At 41.9% G+C, this 13,864-nt stretch overlaps 1 pseudogene; it reads right to left on the bottom strand.

Moving 5' to 3' along the window:
• Positions 1-1,195: 1,195 nt before the first annotated feature.
• Positions 1,196-1,614, bottom strand: LOC115943909 (small ribosomal subunit protein uS15-like; annotated as a pseudogene).
• Positions 1,615-13,864: the final 12,250 nt, after the last annotated feature.

Raw genomic sequence — 13,864 nt, 5'->3', positions numbered from 1 at the left:
GAAATAATGGAGGAGCTTCATTAAAAAGCACAAATCTCTGGGCTTCACCTGATCCAATGAATCAGTCATTTTAATGGAAAACAGGTCCATTTGAAAGACCGAAATGTAGTTGCACTTGCTACATACAAAGGTGTCCAAGAGACTGCAGCCAGGAAAAGCAAGGGATGGAGCAGTAGGTACAAAAATGATCACATTTGGGGCGCCTGGGTGGCTCAGTCGTTAAGGGTCTGCCTTCGGCTCAGGTCATGATCCCAGGATCCTGGGATAGAGCCCCGCATCGGGCTCCCTGCTCCGCGGGAAGTCTGCGTCTCCCTCTCCCCCTCCCCCTGCTTGTGTTCCCTCTCTCGCTGTGTCTCTCTCTGTCAAATAAATAAATAAAATCTTTAAAAAAAAAAAAAGATCACATTTGAGAAAAATAGATATAAACATTCATATGATTGTACTACGTACAAAGGGATTTGGAAGACGATACACAAAATATGTGAACAGTGGGGTTATTCTAGGAAGTGCAAAGTGGAAGAGGGGATTTACTTTCCGCTTTTACCCTTCGGCACACTTTTTGAATTATTATCACACTAACCAATAGCATGAACAACTATTAAATTTGAAATTAATTTATCAACAGTGAAAATATATTAAAAGCTTTCCAGAGCATTCTGATCATCAACAGTTTCAGGGACCATTGCACCAGGCAAATGAGATAAAAGTCCATTAGTTTAATTTCTCATTAAAGGAACTGGGCGTTCCCTCAAGATGCAAGTTCTTCCAATTATCCCGTAAATACCAGGCCGCCAAGCAATGTTGACACCTGCTAGCATTTAGCTACCCAGAAAGTAATAATGGAGAATAAATGTTGAGGGAATAAACAACTCACATTGAAATTGGAGTGGAAACATTATAGCTCCGCAAGAAAAAAGTCTTACAACTGTTTTTACAGGGAAGACAGACTGAGAAACTAAATTCTTACTCACCATCTTATATGTCCCATGCACAGAATACTTCATCTCACTTCTTTCAGGAAAAAGATCTGTAAGTCAAGCTAAACTTTTTACTGCTCTGGTTCCCTCCTGGAAAAGTTTGATTGTTAGTGGCCAGCATATTGAGTGTTATGGTTAAGAATTGTAATCACTTCAATATAGGACTTTTTTTTTCTAGTTAGACTTAATGACTTTATTGCTTGAGGACATAGACAAATTTATGCAACCAGAGCAGAGGCTGTGGATGACTTGTATTTCCAGTTGGAGGGAAGGACTCTTTGGTCTTATAATATCAAGTCAACGGCTAATACAGCTCTCGATCAGCATCAGTCAGATTTAGCATCCTTTCTGTTCCTCTCAAGATGCTTTTGAACAGCAATAACTTTCTTAATCCAATGGTAGAGATCCTCAGGAAGAGAGGGAGCAAGTCTTTTGGACTTAAGAATCCTCAAGATTTGATTGCCTGTCACAAAACATACTTGTGCAACACCATGTGAGTCTCTCAGAATCACACCAGTTTGTGAGGGAGTCAGGCCCTTCTTGGCCAGTTTGTAGATCTGCTCCTTCATGTCATCAGATGGTGGTAAGGTAGAGCCCACAAGGGCAGGCCCTTCCCGGGAGCATGCATGCGACCCATGAAGGCACCGGTCAGAAGGCAAAAACCCATTCTGATTCAGGTCTTAATGAAATAGGCTGCATCAGCCCCAAATGGAACATTCTTCAGCATTCCTCGGTAATAATATTCCACTGCCACTAGCCAAAGAGAAAGAATCTCCTACTGCTTAGATTATCACTTTGGGATACTAGCTCTGACACATTTTTACTCTTTCTCATCCTCCTCCATGCCATTGTCTTGGCCCAACACCCTGCCATTAGCCATTTATAGATGAAAGCAGCTCAACAGGCATGTAGACCAAATCTCAGGACAGAAATTCCTGCAGGTCGGAATTCAGGAAGACACACGTGATTCTCAGCTCGGGTCCTCCATCAGAGCAACACTCAAGGCCAGGTCAGCATTCAGATTCCCAGGGGCCAAATCTGGAAATACGGATTCAGAAAGTTAGGTACTGGGCCCGGGAATCTGAATTTTAGCCAGTGCCCCAAGTGATTTTGCTGCTCCCCATAGGAGACCCAGTACAGTGAAGATAGTTTTGAACAAAGAGTTCAAAGTGCTTAGATTCTATAGGCTGAGGTCTGGTGCTGTCTGGGTTATTTTGAGGAAGTCACACCACCTTAATCTGCTTTCATTTTCTCCCTGTTGAACAAAGGATTACATTACAATGATTTCTGAGGTCTCTTCTACCTCTGAATTTTTGTGATACTATAAATTAACACAGGGATCAGGCCTTTATGGAAACTCTCCATGTTGCTTCCTAGCCATCCAGTTGCTCTGTCATTTAATGCAAGAACATTTTTTTTTTAAGATTTTATTCATTTATTTGACAGAGAGAGACATAGCAAGAGAGGGAACACAAGCAGGGGGAGTGGGAGAGGGAGAAGCAGGCCTCCCGCTAAGCGGGGAGCCCGATGCCAGGTGCGATCCCAGGACCCTGGGATCATGACCTGAGCCTAAGGCAGACGCTTAACGACTGAGCCACCCAGGCGCCCAATGCAAGAACATTCTTAATGGGCTTTCCCGGGAAGCAAAGAATCAAGGTCCTTTGCTTTGGGTATCTCCAAGTGTTATTTTCAGGGCCAGACCAGGCTAGACCACAGCCTTGCCCCAGAGGGCTGATCAGTAATGCTCAGTGGGCCTCCCAGCCATGGATGTCTCCCTGAACTAACACCTCTCCTCAGGCCTCGGCTGGTTATTTGGGTACATTCCAGTTATCAACTTCTCCAACCAGGTTGCTCTAACCATCTAATCACGCTTTGACAGATGGAAGTTGTTTCACAGACATTGACCCCCACCCTTGTCCTCACTAGAGGAAGCCCAATTTTATTCAGGGCAGCTGAAAATATCTGAGTTCCCAGTTTACTTTGCAGCTGGGATGGTCATATGACACAGTTCTGTCCAATGAGATACAGGCAAAAGTCCCCAGGGACACCGTCCCTTCCTCAGTAAAAAGACAAATGCCTTTGCCTCTTCCTTCTTCACTGCCCATGCCCTACCCTTCCCTTTTTTGGCTTAGAATTTGGATGTGAGGCCTGGAGATGCAGCAATCATATTGCAACCCCGAGATGAGAGGTATGACGATAAAGGCTTATGTGGAAGGAGAATAGGATGATGGGAAATGCTGGGCCCCTGATGGTGTTTCTGAGCCACTGTCCCAGTCCTGCACTCATTCCCCCTGCACACGAGACAAATCAGCTTCTGGGCTTAAGCTACCCAGTGGAGTTTCCTGTTACTTGTAGAGTCCACTAAAATGCACATGTTAGCAGGCCAATGCAGTCCCTCACCCTCATTGAAGTGCCATGGCTGCTAGTCACCCATTTCCCTAAAAAGCTTCTTTTTCTTTTTTTCCATCCTTGTTCCCAAAGACTCTTCACAACTTCACATTTTTAACTTGGAAGACCATGCCTCCCCTAGTCCAAGAAGTTTGTCCTGCCTCTTCCTATCATTAATAGTTTCAAGATATAAAGATGCCTAAATCCAAGATGCCTACTTAAAGATTAGATAACCTCAAGACTGTCACTCTCCTAGCAGTCATTAATTCATCTATTTATTCATTCACTTGGCAAATGCTTGTTGCATATACACTATCTGCAGGCTGATGTACTAAGCACTGAAGGATATTCAAAGAGAATAAAATCCACCTTCTCCCCTGGAGCTGGGGAATAAAAGATATACAAGCCTGAAACAGCTATGTAATAATGCAAAGAAAGCAGGTGACCAAGTGGTAAAAGAGAGGTTTTGCTGAAAATTTATTATCATTTTAGAGAGGATGGAAATTGGTTGGAACAATTTTCTAGACGATTTTTTTTTCTAAATAAAATGTTTGCTTCAGCGAATCAAACTTTTCTGACAATTTTTTTCCCAAGGGCAAATAGTCTATTTTGGATCAAGGGGGGTTATTTATAAAAAAGAGAAAGTCAGAAAGTATTTGTAGAAGAAAGCAAATGTTTCCAAGTCCAGCCCTTAGTTCTAAATATCTCCTTTTAATTTTTCCCAAGAGACCCATTAAACCCTCAAGGAAATATGAAATATAAAAATGATTCCAGATCATTCCTGTGAACTAGAATTCCACAAGGGTGATGCAGATGATTTTCTTAAGCACCCTGTTTGTGTACGGACGACGAACTCGCACCTCAGAGCCTATAATCACACCATGTGCAGACTGGTGTTTCCTCTACCAGATCCCTGTGGGCATGAGTTTGGTGCCTCTTCAAACCTGGAGTGGCAGAAAATCTTTTGATTTAAATTATGAAGAGATCATGTATGTGAAGTCATGGTAAAGGCAGAGAAATTGATATAGAAACAAATTTGTGTAAGAGGGTAATGCAAGCTGGTGCAGCCACTCTGGAAAACAGCATGGAGGTTCCTCAGGAAGTTAAAAATAGAGCTACCCTACGACCCAGCAATTGTACTACTGGGTATTTACCCCAAAGATACAGATGTAGTGAAACAAAGGGGCCCCAATGTTCATAGCAGCAATGTCCACAATAGCCAAACTGTGGAAGGAGCCGAGATGCCCTTCAGCAGATGAATGGATAAAGAAGATGTGGTTCATATATACAATGGAATACTACTCAGCCATCAAAAAGGATGAATACCTACCATTTACATTGACATGGATGGAACTGGAGGGTATTATGCTAAGTGAAATAAGTCAATCAGAGAAAGACAATTATCGTTGTTTATTTTTCTCTCTGAATAAGAAGTCCAAAGTTCAGAAATGAGACAGGGGCTCCACAACACAACTAAATGACTGAGCCCTTTCTGTTTCCTTCCTAAGATGGCGTGCTGACTTTCCTTTTCAAGCCGTAAGAGAGTCGCTACACCTCCAGGATTATGTCAGCCATACAGGCAGGAAGAATGAGGAAGAGTTTCTCCTTTCAAGGATTCATCTCATATTTCGGATGGATTCTCCCCCTACCTCACCCATCAGCCAATTTGCCCTGACATCTCTCTAGCCATAACAAGCCTACCTTTAGACCAACTCCTGGCCAAAGGGGCAGAGATTTCTATGACTATTTTGACCAATTATTATTCATATCCTGTGACTAGAATAAGATATAGATAGGGCCACCTGAGGTCAGGAGAGATACTGACAATATCTAAACAGATCCATGTTGCGTTAGCAGGGAGGAAGGAAAAGATGGCTATTGACAGGCAGTAAAATTAGCGGAACTGTAGCACAGAGAGGTTAAGTGATGAGACAAGATTCCAATCCAGGCAGCCCAGCCTGGAAGCCTGTTCTCCTAACCAGATAAACAGGGGAACAGTGGGCCCAGTGGCCAATAAGCCAAACTGAGTTAATGATTGCGTAGGCCTTGTTATTTTAGAACACTGATAGAAATGGGAACATAAAGAGGTAGACATATCAGAATCTCCTGAAGGGCTTTTTCTAAACAATAGCTCTCCCCATCCATCCTGCTGTGACCTCCAAGGACATGTGGCCCATGGCCAACCCCCATTGGACTCTGTGTGTTTGTGAGCCTCTGTTCCCAATGGCTATGTTGAATTAGGGGGAAAGGTTGAGAACCACTGTAGTAAGAAATATCCAAATTGTACGTATGTTCAGTTTTATGCCGTTTAATTGATTTTGAGGGACTTGGCTTTTGTTTTTTTCGTTTTGTGTTCCAATAATATTTCTTTTACAAAATTCTGAATCCTTGAATTAAGTGAGAGGGGGGATCTGTTTAAATTTAAAGAAGCAAATTCTGAATATTAATCACTTGAAGTTATTTTTTGGAAAAAAGATAAAGAAGAAAAAAATAAATCTGTTTCTGCACTAAAGATTAAGTTGTGATTTAGTCCGTGTAATTCAATTCCACAAGTATTTACCATGTGCCACTTCTGAGACACAGTACTATGTACAAAAATGAGTAGTTCAGCAAAAAAAAAAAAAAAAAAAAACTTCAGGGAAGTCTGAAAACCCCTAAAATTTATTGCAAAGCTTCAAGATACTTACTTAAATGATACGTACATTTATAAACAGGTCTTTTAAACCTTCAGTGGATTCTCAAGTATATCAGCAGGTGTTTACAACACAAAAAGTTGATTCGCCGATCAGAGTGGCCCACACCCGTAGGTGGGGCGGGGGTGGCCACAGTGGTTTTTAGGTGGCGAAGAGATGCATCTCAAGGTGGTGGCATTATTTTGTTTCTAGGAGGAATTTTACCAGGGATGAAGGGAAATTCCAGCCAGTGGACAGGAAAGAGAAGATGGTTCAGCTCCCCGGAAAAGCTTGGCAGGAGTTCCAGTCACAGGAGTCATGAGTTAGCTCTGCCTGTTAGACCACACACACCGTGAGTGAAAAAGGAAGGCTGGAGTCAGTCGCTCCTGTGGTACCAGGGTCAATAAAAACCCATCCAGGGGAGCAACAGAAATTCCAATTCCTGCTTGTCATGCAAATGGGGGCATTTTATATGCTTGGCCAGCATTGACTCAGAATCCGCGTCTATAGGTTGGAAATCCAGGTCAAGTGTACCTTGGGCATTCATGTTTTTTTGGTGGTGGTTAGCTTGCAGTGTGGGGAGATACACAGAAAATCAAATTATTCTATTACAAATAATGGCTGTATTTCCCTGGTAAGAGAAGAGATCAGATAAGCATGCAGAGAAATTTGGGGTGGAAGGCATAGGTGTTGATGAACTTGGCTTTGTCAGTGAAGGCTTCTTGCAGGCACTGAACCCAGCAGGTTTATGAAACTATTAATAATCAGAGACAGCAGTGAAGCAAAGACAAGACTGTCAGAAGAGGGCAGTAGTTAAGGCAACGCAAGTATGGTAATCACCAGATACTGGAGCAAGACCGCCTAGGTTCAAATCCTGACTCTGCCACCTACTGGCAGCTTGACCTCAGGCAAGTTATTTAACTACTCTGAACCTCAGCTCCTTGCTTGTAAAATGAGCTAAGGACTATAATAGTCCTTATAGTCCTTAGCTCATAGAATTGTTGTGATGGTTAAATGGGTTAATTACTGGAAAGAGCTGAGCACCATGTCCAATGCAGAGTAAAAGTTGAAAACCATCACTGAGTCAGGGCTGAGAGCCACCAGAAGGCCAAGGAGGTGAGTGGATTTAGGGATCTGGTGAATTAATTAATGAGTCATACGGCCCAAGGTAGAAAGGGAAGAAAATAAAAATGAAGCCTTGGGTGCGGGGGTGGAGACAGGCTTGAAGGATAAGGAGGAATAAAGAGGGAAAGATAAAAGGAGCATAAGGAAGAGGTAGACCGATACGATGCTTTGGTAAGAGGGAAATTTCAGAACTTTAATTTCTAGAGATGGCATATTGGAAGAAATGGCAGTGGACAGGAAAGGGGGCAAGTAGAGGTGGCCAAATGGATTGGAGAGAAATATTACTGGAGCATAATTGCTGGGGGTCTGGATCTGGGAGGACAGGGATGGTAGATGACTTATCTAAGCGATGTTGAAGATCCCAGAGACAGTAAAGGCAGGAAAACCAAAAGTCAGATGCCAAGGTTCTGTGGTCCAGCTTGCTTTTCCCACACACGCACACGCCCTCTGTCCTTCCCCCATTTCTCAGGCACCCAAGCATCACACATATGGTACACTCATAGCGTGTGGGCTTTGGAGTCAGGCTCCATCAGTCCCGACTCTGCCCACCATTTACTTGCTGCTAACACTAATTTCTTCACATCCCGCTTTTCGCACTTGTGAAATGGGACTCAGAAAATCTGCCTCATAGAATTAAAGGAATTAAATGGAATAATTTGTGGGAAGCACTTAGCACATAGTTAGGGCTGAGAAAGCAGGCTTTAGCATCCAGGCACTGGTCTGATGCCCTCGGCCAGTGCTTCTCCTATTGAACACTCACAAACTCACAGCACACTGACAGACAAGGTAACTCTGAGACCATGATAAAGTGAGACAAAACAAGGCTTTCTGTGCAGCCCACAAAATTCCAGACATCTCCCTCTCTCTGCAAAAGTGAATGACCACTACTTTACCATTACAGCCTTTCCTGACTCAGGTCTGTCCTCCCTAGAGGTAAGATTTATTGAGATGCCCAGTCTTGAGATTGCCCTTGCTTTCTGACGGCACCCAGTCTAGATGGACCCTTGCTTCATTAGAACCTTCCCCAAATTACCCAACGAATGACCAAATTCTGTAAGTTTTTTCTAACACCCTCTTACTGAGATGCTGCATGGTTCCCCATGGTGTGTGTTCTCCGTAGCTGCAATGAGCAATAAACCCAGCCTGTTCAACCGTAGGTGTGTTCCTGAGGTCTGAACCAGTTCCTCAGGATGAAGGACATTGACAGTGCTCAATGATGGTTATTATTTGGGGAGTTAAATTCTTCTCGTCTGTGGAGGTTGGAACATGCTCACAAAATATAAACATTGTATTTTTCCTTCGTGTTAAGGTGGAAAATCTAAGATATTCCTAGCTGTGTGGTTCTGAAAGTCTGTGATTTTAAATTCGACACTCCCCAAATGAATGGGACTGATTCACTTATTCTATATTATTTCATTTACAATTATATAAAACACAAACATCTCATTCCTATGCCCATGTGCAGCACTTTAGATTTTTCTGTAATAATACGTTTCAGAAGAATGACCAAAGCCATGCACTCTCCATTAAACTGATGACATTGTGGGTTAGTTTCATGAAAAGAAGTTTTGGTGGTATTTTTAATCTCTTCTGAGATCGCTGAGTGCTAGCTAAAAAGGAATCTCGAGGTATTACAGAATACTTTTCTCTTTATCTAAGATTCCTACACAGCAACTGCCAGGTTATTATTTGGCTCATAATCACTTGGCTTTTGTTAGTTTAGTATGTCCCAGGTTTGAAATGATACAAAGTTTTAGCCTTGTTTATGTAAAGGCCCATTCTTGATCTAAGTACAATAAGGCCCCACAGGAGTGTGGGGACATGCTGGTCCCTTGGAACAGCGAGGAAGCCAGTGACCTTGGCATTATAAAGGGACATCAGAATGGACTAGTGATCTACTGCTACCACTCCCTCTTTATTTTTCCTCTCATCACTAGAAGATGGTGATGATTCCTTTTAATTATAAAATTCCAGACCCTTGCTCTCTAACTGGCTGCCATTTTGTTTTTCTTCACCCTACAATATGAAGTAAATTCAGCAAACATTTTCTGAGCACCTACTATATGCACGGCACAATTTTAGGCACTGTGAAGACTATAAAGATGAAAAAGACATGTCTTCAGTCTAAAAGAGCCAGAAAGTAGGCGGTAGGGTTGGGTGATATGAGGATACAACCAAACAGGTTCACGCAGAATGTGAAAAATGAGTCTGTGAACTTCTACATGGAGGTGCCTGGTTAGAAGGAACTTGAGGGAGAGAAGCTGCCCTTTAAGAATTGCCAGATCCTTTTAAAAATGGAAACAGCAGATCATCTTGGTGCAGAGTTTCTCTGTTCTGGGAAGAATTATGTAGGTGGCTTCTCTTGATGCTGTAAATGGGATGAAGGTTGGTACCTATTGTCCTGGGGGAGGTCATAACAGGACTGTGATCTGACAAAGGCTATTTGTTGGAGCATCAAAAATATTAAAAGCTGTTAAAGAATACTTTTTAGAAGAAGGTATAATCATGACTCTCGTTTAAATGTAAAAGGGACATTTGTCAAAAATTTTATTTAACTCATTAATTAATGAGGGAGCCAGAAGAGGTTGCAATCTGTTCCAAAGAATATTCAAAGTACCACACTTGCAGGGCGCCTGGGTGGCTCAGCCAGTTAAGCTGCCTTCGGCTCAGGTCGTGATCCCGGGGTCCTGGGATCAAGCCCCACGTCAGGCTCCCTGCTCAGTGGTGAGTTTGCTTCTCCCTCTCCCTCTACAGCTCCCCTTGCTCGTGCTCTCTCTCTCTCAAGTAAATAAATAAAAGCTTAAAAAAAAAAAAAAACACCAAAGTACCACACTTGCATAGATCAGTCATGAGTGCTTAAGTGAATTTAGAAATAAATGCAACACTGGCTTCTCCTGGTGAAGGGAGGGGAACAATTGTCCTTACAACAGAGAGAATTTGCATACATTGCTATCAGTTGTTGACAAGTTACAGCATTATAAAATCCCTCAAAACAATGAAAGGCACAGAGCTCCCCTAGAATCCAATAATCCTGGAAAAAAAAAAAAATGAGCTAGATAACACTTTGTTTTTCATTAAAGACACTCGGTAATCTTTTGCTTCATTTTAAAGTCTCTGACACCGGGACGCTTGGGTGGCTCAGTCAGTTAAGCATCTGCCTTTGGCTCAGGTCCTGGGATCGAGTCCCACAACGGGCTCTTTGCTCAGCAAGGAGCCTCTTCTCTCTCTGCCTGCAGCTCCCCCTGTTTGTGCTTGCTCTCTCTCTCTCTGGCAAATAAATAAATAAAATCTTTTAAAAAAAAGTCTGTGACAATTTTTCCTACAAACCTCTCCAGGACACTGAGATTGTTCTAATCGATTCCAACTGACAGAGCAAGGCAGCAAGGCAACTTGGAGGAATTCTCCAGAGGGAAGGGAAAACACAGGCTCAAGAGCAGGGGCTTGGGGGCTCATCCTGGCATGTGGCCGAGGCAGTCCCTCTGCTTCAGATCCCCAGAGCACAGCTCAGATGTTGCAGGAGCTATGACAGAGGACGTGAGTGTGAGTCCTGGACTGGGAATATCGGAGGCCACGAAAGAGGCCTGTGGGGGTACTTGAGCCAACAAGGGCATCGTATAGAACAGGACAAGGACCCAGTGACTGTACCAGGTGGGTCGTCAGTGGATGCACTAGTATTACTGAAAAGTGGACCCCTAGACTTCTAGTGCTTTCAGCTCTGTGAGACATTTGGAAGTAGTCCCCTGCAGTCTGAATGTTTCAGAGGAGGAGTGTTCTGAGAAGCCTCAATGTTTAAAGAGCAAATAGAGAATTGAGGTTGGCAATTTCTTAGATACAAGTTTCAGGGGAGTGACGGGTATAGATGCCGGATTGTAAATGGCTGAGAGGTAAATGTGATATTAAAAAGTAATGATAATGAGTATAGATAACGTAAGTATAGGAAGCGTAGGAAGTTTATAATAATCAGCAGATGCCATTTCTTATCTATTAAAGCAACTGAGACTGGTTATTGTGTAGTTAATTTTTAAAAACTAGATAGAGCATGGATTCATAAAAAATTCATGAATACTTTAGGCATAATTTGAATTTAAAATTTAAAACATATAATTGTATATATAGTCACCGATCAATTGATGCACTCTAGCCAGACTTTTACGTGAGTATAGGTCTGTGATTAGAGTCCTGTATCATGTTTCTTGAATAAAACACACTCATAAAAGCATTTTGTAGGCAGAGTCCTTCTAGAGCTTTACTATTTTCCCCAATCTTTTACATTAGCAGTGCTCATATTGTATTTTGTAGCAATTCTTTTTAGCAATTCCCTTTTAACCAAGTCTTTCCAAAATATCCACAAAGCATCCCAAAGAGGTTTCACCAAAACAACTCTCTTTTCACACTTATATGACGTTGGTTTAGTACTAATGAATAAGTAATTATAACAAGCACAACTGGAACAAACAGGTCTTGGACCAATTGCAACTCAGAAGGTGAGAACAGAAGTGTCCAGATATTCAGCATACCATATACGTATTGTGGGTGTCTATCTGTATGTTTAAGAGAGCGTGAAGAATGGAGTTTAATCAGATGGATGGTTTAAATACATGATAGTTAACAGAGCTTCTATGAAATATAACACTGATTATATTCTTACTAGGCCCAAACATCCAAGTGTTGCTTTGGCTTATCTCATTTAATCTTCTCAGCAACCAATGAAATAAATGCTATTATTATCTTTATTTTACAAAGAGGACATTGAAGCACAAAGAGGTTCAGTCATTTGTCCAAGGACTCACCAAGTCAGTAAGTGGTGGTAACAGAATTTCAACACAGAATGTCTTACTCCAAAGCTGGTGCTTTTGACGGCTTCTTTACAATATTCTCTTTTGAGAATTTTTGGAGTGAACCAGAGGAGAAAGGAGAGGGTAGCCTCAGGGGTATAACATATATCAATTGTTTTCCCCCTTGAGAATAGCATCTTGATTTTCCTTTGGGATAATACCCCTTCTTCACGCTCAAGTTCACGTACATCAAACAGGATTCACTTTCTCACCCTCCAAGAGTGAGCATGTGACCCAGAAATGTCTAATGAGAGTACTTTGTCCTGCTAACCACAGTGACTGGCTGAGAGATGGGCACATGACTCGAGTATTGCTAATGAGAGTCAAGCCTAGAATTGTTCCTAGTTATATCAGAAGAGTATTTTTCCACCCCTTAATCCTCTACCCCTAGGATCACTAGCTAAGGGCCATGGAAGCAACAGACACCACTGCTGTTGGGACAATCCTGCCTGAACATGAAGCCAAAGGAAAGCAGAACCTAGAGATGAAGAGAAAGAGACCAGTAAGTAATTGGTCTTTGAGCTTCTGGATTCAGCCATACCTGAATTCTGCCAGATCAGCTTCTAATGATGTTCAGAACCCAGTTCCTATCGTCAAGGAGCTAGCTGGTGGTTGAACTCAGATCTCATGGATATGTTAAACTTACATCAATAAAAAGATGTTTAAAACTGTACTCCCTTGTAGTTTTAAACATCTGTGCCTTGTCTGTCTCTCTGTCTTTATTTACCTCACTTTTTTCCTTATGCTTCTCATCATTCCTCCATTACATTTCTGAGCCACTACAACTGGCTAATTAGCACTTTTTTCCTGTTTGTAAATATATATCTTGTGTAAGCCTAAGGGAAGACATGCATGTATAAAGGTGCAAACATCTTAGCTGTGGAACTTCTTTGCAAATGGAATCTTACCTGCAATTCCAGGATATAAAATTGTAGCTATTCAGGTTGAAGGTGGCCCAGGGGCCTGAGGAGACTGACTGACAAGTCCTGCTGTGACAATGCTTTTATCTGACAAGTCCTTAGACTTGTAGTATGTGATGGTAGGTCTTGACAAAGTACAGGATGGAATTTTGACAAACCTAACGGTTTTTGAAAACTTTTGTCAAATCTTGTCATATGCGATGAGGATCCATTAAAATGACAATCTGCACACTCTGCCAGCATCATCATTTCTTTGAAATGAAAAAAAGCAGAAAACTCATTACATTAAATGAAAAAAGAAAATGTAGGAAGATATTGTCTGACATTATCTCTCTTTCCCTTTCTCTCTGTTTTAACAATTATGTGGCTTATAAAATAGAAGATAGATATGGAACCAACACTGTAATTTCACTGAGCAACAGTTTCAATAAGACTATTAGAAAATAGAGAAGGGAATATCTTTGGAGAGCTCAGGTCGTATTTTAAGCCCCTGTGGCTACAGTAGCAGCAGCAACTCGAAAAACAAAATGAAAAGCTGTGGTATTTAAGGGCAGACAATTCTAAGCAGTAAATTAGCAAAATCACCACCATCATCACCATCACCACTATCATCATCATCATCGTCGTCGTCATCATCACCGCCATCACCATTAATACCATCATCATCATCACTGCCGTCATCACCATCATCACCATCACCGTCACCACCATCACCATCATCACCATTATCATCACTATCATCACCATTAATACCATCATCATCATCACTGCCGTCATCACCATCATCACCATCACCGTCACCACCATCATCATCATCACCATTATCATCACTATCATCACCATTAATACCATCATCATCATCACTGCCGTCATCACCACCTTCACCATCATCACCATTATCATCACTATCATCACCATTAATACCATCATCATCATCACTGCCGTCA

This window comes from Leptonychotes weddellii, chromosome 5 (assembly GCF_054177405.1).
Source record: "Leptonychotes weddellii isolate Sample4059 chromosome 5, ASM5417740v2, whole genome shotgun sequence".
In the NCBI taxonomy this organism is placed as follows: domain Eukaryota; kingdom Metazoa; phylum Chordata; class Mammalia; order Carnivora; family Phocidae; genus Leptonychotes; species Leptonychotes weddellii.
This window is presented reverse-complemented; position numbering and strand designations above follow the sequence as displayed.